General features: G+C 43.7%; 1 protein-coding gene and 1 pseudogene across 2 annotated transcripts in view; one reads left to right on the plus strand and one right to left on the minus strand.

Annotated features, from left to right (window-relative positions):
- The window catches only part of NXN (nucleoredoxin), a 144991-nt gene that overhangs the window by 60425 nt on the left and 72353 nt on the right, over window positions 1-12213 (minus strand). The window lies entirely within an intron of this gene.
- On the plus strand, window positions 6887-8412 carry LOC142861928 (heterogeneous nuclear ribonucleoprotein A3 pseudogene; annotated as a pseudogene). Its single transcript, XR_012913042.1, has one exon. The product of XR_012913042.1 is annotated as a heterogeneous nuclear ribonucleoprotein A3 pseudogene (transcript).

Raw genomic sequence — 12213 nt, forward strand, 5'->3', positions numbered from 1 at the left:
TTCATTTATTAAGTAGGACAATGAAGAGGGAGAAGCAGCACTATAGAGTCTAGTGAGGATGAACACTTCTCAGCCTTTTTCAATTCTCCAACACTCCCCAACAAAAAACAGAATCACATTCTTTTTCTGCATCTGAGCTCTCTGCTCCCGAGCATGAACCCTTTATCACAAAGACAGCCAATCACTACTACAGAGAGAGTCCTGTATGAGACAATCAGAATGAATAAGTAAATTATTCAGATGAATAAATAAATTAGCTGGGACAAACAATAAAAATGACAAGAGAAAAGAATAATTTTGAAGAAACATATCAATAGTGTGACTAATGTATTAAAATTTACCACTGGTTGAGAACTTTGTGTCAAGCACCATAATAAAATGCTTTGTATACGCTACCTCTTTTGTTTGTTTGTTTGTTTGTTTGGAGACAGAGTCTTGCTTTGTTGCCCAGGCTAGAGTGAGTGCCATGGCGTCAGCCTAGCTCACAGCAACCTCAAACTCCTGGGCTCAAGCCATCCTCCTGCCTCAGCCTCCCAAGTAGCTGGGACTACAGGCATGTGCCACCATGCCTGGCTATTTTTTTCTCTATATATTAGTTGTCCAATTAATTTGTTTCTATTTATAGTAGAGACGGGGTCTCGCTCTTGCTCAGGCTGGTTTCGAACTCCTGACCTCGAGCAATCTGCCCGCCTCGGCCTCCCAGAGTGCTGGGATTGGATTACAGGCGTGAGCCACCGCGCCCAGCCACACTACCTCTTTTAATCCTCACAACACAATCTTCTGCACTATTACCATCAAGCCTAGTTGACAGATCAGAAAACTGAGACTCACAAGAGGTAAGTCACTGCCTGCAGGTTGTGTGGCTAAATCACGGATCATAAAATTAATAGTAGGGTGGGGATTCGAACCTGGGTCTCTGATCTCAAAACTCTTTATTATGTTTTGATCTCAAAACTTTTAACTTGCCTCACTACACACTTATGGGCTGAAGATCTAATAAGACTGGATGAAATGAAATTGTTTTTAAGCAAAGTTTTAACATATGGGATGAGCAAAGTTTGATGAGAAATAGTAAGAATGCGTTTTGCTGATGAAACTGTAAAATGGTTTGGCTTGGATGGAAACCAGTTTGGTGGTCCTCAAAAAGCTAATCAGAATTACCATATGATCCAGCAATTCCACTTGTAGGGATATACCCAAAAGAACTGAAAATAAGTACTCAAACAAACACATGTACACACCTGTTCATGGTAGCACTTTTCACAGTAGCCAAAAGGGAGAAACAGTCCAAATGCCCAGCAACAGATGAATGGATAGACAAACTATGGTGTACACATACAATGGAATATTATTTAGCCACAACAAAGAAGGAAGTACTTATACATGCTACAACATAGATGAACCCCAAAAGCCTAATGCTAAGTGAAAGAAGCCAGACATAGGTGGTCACATATTGTATGATTTCATTTATATGAAATAATCAGAGTATGTAAAATCCATAGAAACAGAAGGCAGGTAGGTAGTCACTTAGGGCTGAAAGGGGAGTTACCTGCTAATGGACACAGGGTTTTCTTTTGGGATGATAAAAATGTTTTAGAACTAGATAGAACTGGTAGCTGTGTAACATTGTGAATGTATTAAATGCCACTGAATTGTACACTTTAAAATGATTAATTTCCTTCAGGAAGAGTAGGTCTAAAAAAAAAATAAATAAAAATAAAATGATTAATTTTAGGTTATGTGAATTTCACCTCAACAAAAAAATTTTCTTGAAGTATTATATTCAAAGTTTTCAGCATGAAAAAAAAAAAAAGAAAGCATTATAGATAAGTAATCCAGCAAGTATGAAAATACCAAAGCAGCAAGAGGAAATTAAACATTGGAGGACAAGAACTAGGTTAGCTGGAAGGAAGGTGAGCTGCAGATAAGAAATGCAGGTGCCCAGTTAAAAAGATAGTTTCCCTAAGTGAATGCTAAGACACTAACAATCAAGTGTTGTTAAAAAAGCTATTGAAATTTCAAGTGAGAATCGGACCTAATAAAAATGCTACCAGAGGAAGTCGATGCAGGTTGTAATACACAGAATTCCTATTTGGTCACATCCCCCCCACACTTTGCTCCTTTATTTCATTCTAAAAGTGTTTTCTGTAAGTCTCCCCATCAACAAAGAAAGCATCTTGAGGGTAGGAAATAAGAGTTATGTACTCTGAAACTATCTCTTAAGTCTAAGAATCAACCTAATTGGCTTGGGAATGACAACAGCACTCACTGCTAGTGTTATTCCTTGATTATTATTTTTGCATAATAATGTAGTCTTTATTCCTTATTTAAATGGAAAACTCCTTATGGTCACTTCTGAGGCACCAGCTCATAGCACATTCTACAAAATCAAAGATAATTCTTAAAATACTAAACAAACATGTACTAAACAACTTCTACATGAACAGTGACTGTATTTTTCAAACAGGTGAATTTGCCAACCATTACTGGGTTCCTTCTATATGTGACCCCTGTGCTCAATGCTGGGGATAGAAAGACAACTGATACATAGACCTTGCCCTTAAGGAAGCCCTGATCCCACAAGAAGACAGAGATGTACATAAACTATTAGGACACAAGAAAATACAAGCACACTAATACTGGCACAAAAAGGAAATCAGTTCATATACGTATTAATAAAATGCTTGGAACAATGCCTGGGGCTTACTTAGTGCCATATCAGTACTTGCTGTTTATATCATTTATTCTTGTTGCAAGTTGGAATGAGTGAAGAGGAAAGATGCAGCGATGGCCAAGCTGCTTTTTGAAGAATGAACTGGATTTGATCAGGCAGGCCAGGAGTGGGATAGGCATCCAAGAAAGAGCGAGAGGCAGGTAAAGCCCAGTGCATTTGGGGAACTGCAGGTTTTTCTGGACTGTAAAATATAAAGCCTTGGGGGCTACTAGGGAAGGCAGGGGAGCTGTGGGCAATGGTGAGGCTGGAGCCATGTGGGCAAACAAATCATAATTCATGACATTATGGTGACAACTATTGGAAATTAGGCCAGATCTGGAAAACCGGGGCTGGACCCTGGGGATACAGTCTGGAGGGGTGACAGACAAGAAAAGAACTAACTATAATACGAGCAGTGGATGCCATGACAGAGATCTGGACAGCCAAGTGACAACTGCACAGTGGAGGGAAGGTTTCTTACAGGAGGTGACACCTTGAGGAGACAACTCATACAGCTTACATATGAGCACAAGCTCATCAGATATTGAAGGGAAGGGCATCGCTGGTGGAGGGACCAGGTGTTGCAGAACAATTGTTTGGGGAACTGCGTAGAGGGGCTGAGACTGGAGGTTGGTGGATTCCTTAAGGCTGTGGTCCCCAAACTCTGGGTCACAGACCATTATCAGTCCGTTGCCTGTTAGGAAACAGGCCATGCATCACCGCCTGAGCTCCACACCACACCTCCCAACCCACAAGATCTTACCCCCAATCCCCAGTCCATGGAAAAACTGTCTTCCATGAAACCGGTCCCTTGTGCCAAAAAGGTTGGGGACCACTGCCTTAAGGGACTCCTGAAACAATAGTGCTCTGACCTAATGAGACCCAGAGAATGGGGAGGAAATGAGCTGCCAAATGCCAAGGCCTGTAGCTTGGGTACACGGGCGTCAGTGTGACGCTGCTATTGGAGTTAACCAGAGCCTAAAAAAAATGTAAAACCAGTTAAAAGCTCAAATATTTGTTGAATGAATAAATAAAAGTATAAGTGGATAAGAGAGGAGGAGGAGGAAAGAACAAAGAGAAAAAATAGTGAAGGATGGGGGAACAAGTTGGGTTTTGGGCCCACGGAACCTGAGGTCTCTGGCAAGCAGCCACTGGTTGGCTGGTGAGTAGGGGACATCCAACATGAAAGCCCTGTGTGAACACGCTGGAGAGTGGTGGACACTTTGACTTCCCAGGTGTTGGGAAGAGAGGTGGTGGGAGTTGTTTTTCTGCAGGTATCTCTTTCTAGCCTCCAGCAGGGGGCAGCAAAAAGGATAGTTCTGAAGACAGAACTTGGCTAAGAGTGTGCTTTTCAAGCCAAAGGTCTCTAGAAACTTCTCACAGGTATGGAATTCAACCACAATGTCCACTGTGGTGAAGCATTCTATTGGTCCAAGAAAGAATGACGAACAAAATGACGTTGAGCTCAATTCATCCGGCAAGCAGAATCTCTGAGCTATGTTTGGTGTGGTTAAGAATGGAAATTCTACTTCTATTCCAAGCAAATCTAATGTATCAAATTCAAGGGTGATGTTTCATTGAAAGAATTAAAAAAAAAAAAGTAGTGAGATCATGGCGATTCTTAAAAAAATGATTGTTTTAGCATGGAAAAAAAAGGTCTTTATCCTCATTCAGGGCATAATTCCTAATCCTGGTCCCTGAAAACGACACACATCCTTGAGCAAATCATTCTTGGGCAGGAGTAGGGGGTGTCTCTTTATTTCCTCATATATAAAATGAAAGAATTTAATTAAATAACTTTGGATTAACTACCAGGGCTGAGGTTTATGATAAGACAGTGATTACGGACACATAAAAGGAGAAAATGTCTTAGTAAGTACTTCTTTGTTGCCTGATTGAGCCTTTCTTAGTAAACTAATAAGTTACACTTTTCCTGGAGAAAAAAAATCTTGGAAATGACCCATTTCCCCAATAGGACAGCATTTCCTGTAATTCACATGTGGTAAAATTAAAAAAGATTGTTTGAACCTAGCTCAGCTAGGCCAGGGAGAAATTTAAAATAAGTGTTTGTTTTTCTGATTAAAGCCAAACAATCAGACTCAAAATAGGCCACAGAAAACCCACAGAATCTTCCAAGTGGCTGTGAGCAGGCACACCAAAGACATCTACTCACAGGAAAGAGAGGTGCTGCCCTTCCCCGAAGGGGGCAGAGCTGGAGGTCTGTGAGTCAAATTCCTTACATATATTTAGGAGCAGAGCTTCTTTGCAGTTAGAAGAATAAGTTGACTATGAAGGACAGATACTTCCAACTGAAAACTGAGTAGGGCACTTGGTCTGATAACAAGATGACAGACTATCTAAAATGAGGCCCTCCTCCGCAAATCCCACAGTCTGGGCTAGAGCTCCAAGAGGCTGATCAGGCTCCAGGGGCTCCAATCTCTGGAAAATTCCCTCTCCCCTCTGCTCCATCTATGTCAGGTAGCCAAACTCTGGCCCCGGGAGCCATACACCCTCAACAATCAGAATCTGACAATCAGAACCCATTCTGTATTGCAGCCAGGACAAAGAGCAACCTGCTAGGGTCTCAACGATTGTTTACCTTGAGATGGCTGTGGGATGTCTTCCTAGAAAAAGTGAGATTGAAAATTGGTCTGAAAAATGAAAGTAGGGAGTTGCCCACTTAGTGCAGCCAGCATGTCAATCTCCTAATCTGAAAAGTGAAAGAGAGTCCTGATGATACTGACAAAAGATAATGGAAGGTGAAAGTAAAAAACTTAGGATGAAAGCCTCAGGGTAGTGGAATAGTTCTCATGACACAAAAGCACCAACCTTAAATGAGAAGTCAACTTTGACTTAAGATTAATAAATAATTCTATTTATGTAAAGCTTTAAAACAGGCCAAACTAGAGTCTTTAGGGGAAGCACATTTAAGCTGAAAATTATGGAGGGAAAGCAAGGAAGCAACTGTCATAAAAGTCAGGGTGAATGCCGGGCGCGGTGGCTCACGCCTGTAATCCTAGCACTCTGGGAGGCTGAGGCGGGCGGATTGCTCGAGGTCAGGAGTTCGAAACCAGCCTGAGCAAGAGCAAGACCCCGTCTCTACTATAAATAGAAAGAAATTAATTGGCCAACTAATGTATATATATATAAAAAAAATTAGCCGGGCATGGTGGCGCATGCCTGTAGTCCCAGCTACTGGGGACTACTGAGGCTGAGGCAGAAGGATTGCTTGAGCCCAGGAGTTTGAGGTTGCTGTGAGCTAGGCTGACGCCACGGCACTCACTCTAGCCTGGGCAACAAGCGAGACTCTGTCTCAAAAAAAAAAAAAAAAAAAAAAGTCAGTGATAGTTCCCCGTGACAGAGAAGACAGGGTTGTGGCTGGAAAGGTACATGTAGGTGGTTTCTGGAACCTGCCAAGGTTTTATTTTTTCACTCACATGATGCTTCATGGAGAGTTCACTTTCTCATAATGCATTAACTTGTATATTTACATTTTATGCCCTTTTCTATATGTGTGTTATACAATAAGTGAGAGGGAGGAGCCAGCAGGACTGACAGAACATGGGCAGGTACCCCAAGAACCTATGGCCCCAAGAACCTACATGCACGTTCAACAGCAGCCAGTAAGGACAGAAAGGGAGCAAGCTTCTCTTCCATCAGCAAGGATGGAAATTCAGACAAAGGTCTTCCAAACAAATGAACTGTAAAAAACAAAGTATTACTAAGGACTTATTATTAATTTTTAAGGTATGATAATGGTATTTTGGGTTATGGGGCGCATTGTTTTTGTTTTTTGAAACAGAGTCTTGCTCTGTTGCCTGGGCATGAGGTTAATGGTGCCACCATAGCTCACTGCAATCTCAAACTCCTGGGCTCAAGTGATCCTCCTGCCTCGGTCTCCTGAGTACCTGGGACTACAGGTTCATGCCACCATGCTCGGCTGATTTTTTAAATTTTTTTAGAGACAAGGTCTCCCTATGTTGCCCAGGCTAGTCTTGAACTCCCAGTCTCAAACAATCCTTCTGCCCTAGCCTCCCAAGGAACTGGGATTACAGATGTGTTTTAGATGATATTTATATAAGTTATTAACAGTTGTCCAAACACATTGAACTGAGCACTTAAGAAGTGTATTTCATTGTTATTAAATCACACCTCAAAAAACCACAAAAACAGAGTCCGGTCTCAAAATGGAGGTAAAACCGCCGTCCGGTCGCCCCCAGCCCGACTCCGGCCGTCGCCGCCGCCGCCGGGGGGAGGAGGGCCATGATCCAAAGGAACCAGAGCAGTTGAGAAAACTGTTTATTGGTGGTCTGAGCTTTGAAACTACAGATGATAGCTTAAGAGAACATTTTGAGAAATGGGGCACACTCACAGATTGTGTGGTAATGAGAGACCCCCAAACAAAACGTTCTAGGGGCTTTGGTTTTGTGACTTACTCTTGTGTTGAAGAGGTGGATGCAGCAATGTGTGCTCGACCACACAAGGTTGATGGGCGTGTTGTGGAACCAAAGAGAGCTGTTTCTAGAGAGGATTCTGTAAAGCCTGGTGCCCATCTAACAGTGAAGAAAATTTTTGTTGGTGGTATTAAAGAAGATACAGAAGAATATAATTTGAGAGACTACTTTGAAAAGTATGGAAAGATTGAAACCATAGAAGTTATGGAAGACAGGCAGAGTGGAAAAAAGAGAGGATTTGCTTTTGTAACTTTCGATGATCATGATACTGTTGATAAAATTGTTGTTCAGAAATACCACACTATTAATGGGCATAATTGTGAAGTGAAAAAGGCCCTTTCAAAACAAGAGATGCAGTCTGCTGGATCGCAAAGAGGTCGGGGAGGTGGATCTGGCAACTTTATGGGTCGTGGAGGAAACTTTGGAGGTGGTGGAGGTAATTTTGGCCGTGGTGGAAACTTTGGTGGAAGAGGAGGCTATGGTGGTGGAGGTGGTGGCAGCAGAGGTAGTTATGGAGGAGGTGATGGTGGATACAATGGATTTGGAGGTGATGGTGGCAACTATGGCGGTGGTCCTGGTTATAGTAGTAGAGGGGGCTATGGTGGTGGACCAGGATATGGAAACCAAGGTGGTGGATATGGCGGTGGTGGAGGAGGATATGATGGTTACAATGAAGGAGGAAATTTTGGAGGTAACTATGGTGGTGGTGGGAACTATAATGATTTTGGAAATTATAGTGGACAACAGCAATCAAATTATGGACCCATGAAAGGGGGCAGTTTTGGTGGAAGAAGCTCGGGCAGTCCATATGGTGGTGGTTATGGATCTGGTGGTGGAAGTGGTGGATATGGTAGCAGAAGGTTCTAAAAACAGCAGAAAAGGGCTACAGTTCTTAGCAGGAGAGAGAGCGAGGAGTTGTCAGGAAAGCTGCAGGTTACTTTGAGACAGTCGTCCCAAATGCATTAGAGGAACTGTAAAAATCTGCCACAGAAGGAACGATGATCCATAGTCAGAAAAGTTACTGCAGCTTAAACAGGAAACCCTTCTTGTTCAGGACTGTCATAGCCACAGTTTGCAAAAAGTGCAGCTATTGATTAATGCAATGTAGTGTCAATTAGATGTACATTCCTGAGGTCTTTTATCTGTTGTAGCTTTGTCTTTTTCTTTTTCTTTTCATTACATCAGGTATATTGCCCTGTAAATTGTGGTAGTGGTACCAGGAATAAAAAATTAAGGAATTTTTAACTTTTCAAAAAAAAAAAAAAAAAAAAAAAAAAAAAAAACCACAAAAACAAACATGCCAAAAAGAGGGAGAAAAAATTTCATTTGTTCCTCCAATTCCAGAGTGACATACAGTGCCTGCCTCCTCAGCATGTCCACCTTCCCATAAGTGACCACCTCCCCCTCCCTGTCTTCCTCTGCTATTGTTCCCTATCTCAGTGAATGGCACCAACTCGCTCCACCCAGTTTTCCAAGCCAGAACACTTGGGGTCCTTCCATACACACCTTTCTTCCTCACTTCTACTCAGTGACTTCCCAGACAGCTCCTGAATCCACCCCTCCTCTCACTCCACCCCACCACCTCAACTGGAGCTTGGATCCAGGTTACCTTAACTGCCTCCCACCCTCTTCCTGTCCAGCTCCCTTCCCATCTGTCCTTATCCAAAAACAAAAGCCTCTGTTTATTGGCCGGGCATGGTAGCTCACGCTTGTAATCCCAGCACTCTGGGAGGCTGAGGCAGTGGAACGCTCAAGGTCAGGAGTTTGAAACCAGCTCTGAGCGAGAGAGAGACTCCATCTCTACTAAATATAAAAAGAAATTAATTGGCCATATACAGAAAAAATTAGCCGGGCATGGTGGTGCATGCCTGTAGTCCCAGCTACTGGGGAGGCTGAGGCAGGAGGATCGCTTGAGCCCAGGAGTTTGAGGTTGCTGTGAGCTAGGCTGACACCACAGCACTCTAGCCTGGGCAACAAAGTTAGACTCTGTCTCCAAAAAAAAGGCCTTTGTATACTCTTTGACCCTTGCCTGCAAAAGAAAAAAAAGAAAAAAAATAAATAAATAAATAAAAAGAAAGAAAAAAAAAAAAGGCCTTTGTTTAACGTCCTTCTGCTGCTCTGGATCACTGTGAGGATAAAGACCCAACTCCTTAGCAAGACAAGCAAAGGCAGTCAGGTCCCTTCATGCCTCAAGCAACTCTTAGCTTTAGCTGTTACAGCTGCCTGAGCATCTCCTGCCACTTTCTCTTTTTGGGTTTCCCCCCACCCTGTCTTTATACCTGTCCACCTGCTAAGTCTTCCTTACCACTTTGATCAAGCATTACCTACTCTTAGAAGTCTCTCTCCTAGATGCCCCCTCTGCCCTGGGCCTCCCCACATCCCCTTGCATCGATGCAAGGCTCACAAGATGGCTCACCATGACTGTGCCAGGCACCAGGTGTAAACACTTTACACGTGTCTGCTCATTTAATAGCAATATCACTCAGCCACAGTAATGATGGGTTTTCTATTCTGTCTCCCTGACTAAAGTGTAAATAAACAGGGGCTACTTTGTCGAACTTTTCTCCTATTACCTATTCAGGCCCTAGGAAAATACAGGTGCTAGCTTAATGAATGAATGACACACAGGTTCAGGCACAAAATGATTTGTATTTCATTTTATTTCAACAAGAAGTATGAGTTACTTAGGATGGGCTAGATGCCGAGGTTTTGATCTGGCTTGCTATGGCAAAACCCAAGTGTATCCAAAGTATTCCCTAGGGACAAGTAACTCCCCATAGCAATCCTCACGTGTCTCAATCGCCTTACTCTCTCCTCTACAAGTTCCTTACAGCCACCTCTCGTGAAGTGCGTGATGTATGCTGTGCATTGTTCTGGCCTCACGCACACGCATCATCACGTATAGTCCCCACGACAGCCCTGAAAGTGGGCATCGCCATCACCCCCAATTTTACACACAAGGAAACTGAGGTTAAGGAACCAGAGCCAATGAATGGGAAAGCTGGGACAGAAAGCTGCTCTAACACAGAAAACCGACATTCTTCCCACTGACCACACTGCTTCCCCAGACGACAAGATGGAAAACCTCAACGCTGCTTGGAGACAATGTTTTCTGAGTCGCTTACACACAGACGTGTCCACTTTTTATAGAATGGGAAACCAAGACTCAGGCGTTTCTGTGGCCTTGCTGAGGCCACTCAAAGAGAGAGAGCAGGAGGTAGAGGTGGGGTCTGCAAGGCCAGAAGCTGAGCAGCAGGCTTCTCCTCCTTGCTCAAACACCGCACCCATGAGCCTCGCTTCTGCCTACTCACACCCATCCTGTGGCCGAGAATTAAAATGAATAGTGAAGAACTGGGCTTAATGTTCAGAATTCCCAGAGAACTAGAGAGAAGATCATAATATGCTGACAGTCCCTAAAACCTCCAGATTAAAATAGTGAAAATCTTTAAAACCAAACTCTTAGGAGGTAAAGAAAGCAGGACTGAGACGAGAACATTTTACATGAGTAAAAGGACAAAGCACTTAGATAAAAAGTACTTAGTAAAAGTACTATAGGCCAAGCAATGTGTCAAAGGAAATTCTGGGATGAGAAGCTCCAAGGCTCGACTGAATCTATCAACACCCGAGGACGTGGGGAGGTGATCAGCTTGCAACCTTCCGAGCGGTGACACAAGAGGTGACCGTGCCACTAGAACTACAATCACGAGAACAGAACCCACAGAACCCAGGAGACCGCAAGGACAGTGAGCTGGACTCTGCCTGTCCGCGTACAACCACAGGACGGAGGCCAGCAGGGTCCCCAAGGGCCAGGCCAGGGAGCAGTAGGAGAAAACTGGACGTGGGTGGTCCTGTCTCTCCCGAGGAAGGGAGGAGTGAGAGAAAGATCTCTAAGTGACTGACCCAGCCTCTTCCTCTACAGCGTCTGACACACCAATCCATAGAATTGCAAACTTCCCATTTTTATTTTATTTTATTTTTTTTATTTTTTATTTTGGGGATCAAGTAGAACTGAGAAAACTTCCCATTTTTAAATGGAAAGAAAAAACAAAACCCACCATGGACTTGTTTTCTATCCTTCCTTCCCATTCCTTCTTTCTTCATACCAACACAGGCGAGAACTGTGCCGATTGGGCCTGCGAGGTAAAGACCAGAGGAAGGAGACAAAGGAAGCTGACTCTCTCTGACTAAACCTTAGCTTCTGAGATGCGGAAACGCCCTGTTCCCAGCCCAGGCCTCACTCTTCTCCCCCTGAACACCCCTAGCAGAAGCTGCTCTCTGGCTGTTGTAAAAGTAGTCTTTGTTCTTGGAGTTTAACCAGCACTGGCCTCAAATTTCCATTACATCCACAGCCCTAAACTCCTCCTACACCACCTTCATGACCTCAGGCTAAAGAAAGAAAAAAGCTGGCCATAAACATCCTGGGCTGAGAGAGGAAAACCTCCACTCCAGAGAGATTCCCTCCTAGGAGACTCTCTGGTCTTCCTCCATCAAGCCAGACACAGTACTGGGAGGACCAGAAATGTCCAGAAAGATGAGCACCAAGGAAAGCTCACTTGGCAAAGGCTGAAGGGCTAGCTGTCCCATAAAGTACAGAAATGGGGGCAACAAGGCCAGGAGACCTTGGCTCGTGGGATGAACACATCTAAAGACAGACTCAGGTGCTGTGAAAAGTGACACAGGGCACAGTTGGCAAAGGCAGTGGAAACCAGGTGCACAAAAGCAAGTTACAGAAGTATGTAACTTCTGTACTGTCGAGGGGTGAGACAGCACATCTGGGGACAGAGATGTGGTGGTTTCAGGAGAATCAGTAGAGATGGAGACAGGCTGGGATGGAAGATCTTTCCATACTCTCCCCATCCACCTGTCTTTCGAAAAAAACCTTCTGGTTCCTAATTTGGTTTTCTAGCCACCTAAGCAATGGGGAAATGCAATGTCCTGGATGGAGAATACAAACATTCAGATACTAGAATGGGATGGATGGAGCCCTGGGAATTAGTGAACTAACCTGGGCTGATGTCTGACTCCAAGTGTCTCAGCACCTCTGGA

This window comes from Microcebus murinus, chromosome 18 (genome assembly GCF_040939455.1).
Source record: "Microcebus murinus isolate Inina chromosome 18, M.murinus_Inina_mat1.0, whole genome shotgun sequence".
NCBI classification, from domain to species: Eukaryota; Metazoa; Chordata; class Mammalia; order Primates; family Cheirogaleidae; genus Microcebus; species Microcebus murinus.